General features: G+C 39.1%; 1 long non-coding RNA gene across 1 annotated transcript in view; it reads left to right on the top strand.

The window, feature by feature from the left end:
• LOC110445218 overlaps positions 1-550 on the top strand; it is a 1,350-nt gene extending 800 nt beyond the window's left edge. The window contains exon 2 of the long non-coding RNA XR_002462330.1: positions 7-550. This is a non-coding gene — a long non-coding RNA (uncharacterized LOC110445218). The remainder of the gene's footprint in view (positions 1-6) is intronic.
• The last annotated feature ends 1,104 nt before the right edge of the window (positions 551-1,654 follow it).

Raw genomic sequence — 1,654 nt, 5'->3', positions numbered from 1 at the left:
GGTGAGATATGTACCTGGTTAACACAGGTGAGACATTTACCTGGTAAACACAGGTGAGATATGTACCTGATACAGGTGAGATATGTGCCTGATACAGGTGAGACATTTTCCTGGTTAACACAGGTGAGGTATTTACCTGGTTAACACAGGTGAGGTATTTACCTGGTTAACACAGGTGAGATATGTACCTGGTTAACACAGGTGAGATATGTACCTGGTTAACACAGGTGAGACATTTACCTGGTGAACACAGGTGAGATATTTACCTGGTGAACACAGGTGAGGTATTTAACTGGTAAACACTGGTGAAATATGTACCTGGTGAACACTGGTGAGGTATTTACCTGGTTAACACAGGTGAGATATGTACCTGGTTAACACAGGTGGGATGTGTACCTGATACAGGTGAGGTATTTACCTGGTGAACACAGGTGACAAATGTACCAGTCACAGGTTATAAGATAACCGGCAATGCTATCAAAATCTCTAGTCAATGTATTGTTTGTAACCACCTAACAAAACTCAATAAACTGATAAATACATTCGGAAACGTGTTTTTGGGTTATTCTCGTCGACAGTGATAAGGCGTCATGAATTCACTTATTGAATTGGAGTTCGCTTAAGGATCAGATTGTTGTAAGTGTACTAAGCGTTACATTAAACTATAAAGCCATATCTGGTGCAGAAAAGCACTACCTAGTTAATATGGTACAGTAAATATATTACGTGTGAACAATCCTTAGAAATGAAAACGGAACACTTTGTCATCCACTTACGACGGTCACCCAAATTAAATAAAGATTTACATACATAACACACACAGAACATGCATATCGCTACAATTATGTGACAGTACACACACAGAACATACATATCGCTACAAACATGTGACAGTACACACACAGAAAATACATATCGCTACAAACATGTGACAGTACACACACACCATACATATCGCTACAAACATGTGACAGTACACACACAGAACATACATATCGCTACAAACATGTGACAGTACACACACAGAACATACATATCGCTACAAACATGTGACAGTACACACACAGAACATACATATCGCTACAAACATGTGACAGTACACACACAGAACATACATATCGCTACAAACATGTGACAGTACACACACAGAACATACATATCGCTACAAACATGTGACAGTACACACACAGAACATACATATCGCTACAAACATGTGACAGTACACACACAGAACATACATATCGCTACAAACATGTGACAGTACACACACAGAACATACATATCGCTACAAACATGTGACAGTACACACACAGAACATACATATCGCTACAAACATGTGACAGTACACACACAGAACATACATATCGCTACAAACATGTGACAGTACACACACAGAACATACATATCGCTACAAACATGTGACAGTACACACACAGAACATACATATCGCTACAAACATGTGACAGTACACACACAGAACATACATATCGCTACAAACATGTGACAGTACACACACAGAACATACATATCGCTACAAACATGTGACAGTACACACACAGAACATACATATCGCTACAAACATGTGACAGTACACACACAGAACATACATATCGCTACAAACATGTGACAGTACACACACAGAACATACATATCG

This window comes from Mizuhopecten yessoensis, unplaced genomic scaffold (genome assembly GCF_002113885.1).
Source record: "Mizuhopecten yessoensis strain PY_sf001 unplaced genomic scaffold, ASM211388v2 scaffold2119, whole genome shotgun sequence".
Taxonomy (NCBI): domain Eukaryota; kingdom Metazoa; phylum Mollusca; class Bivalvia; order Pectinida; family Pectinidae; genus Mizuhopecten; species Mizuhopecten yessoensis.
The sequence above is the reverse complement of the archived record's forward strand: the minus strand, read 5'-3'. Positions and strand labels throughout refer to the sequence as shown.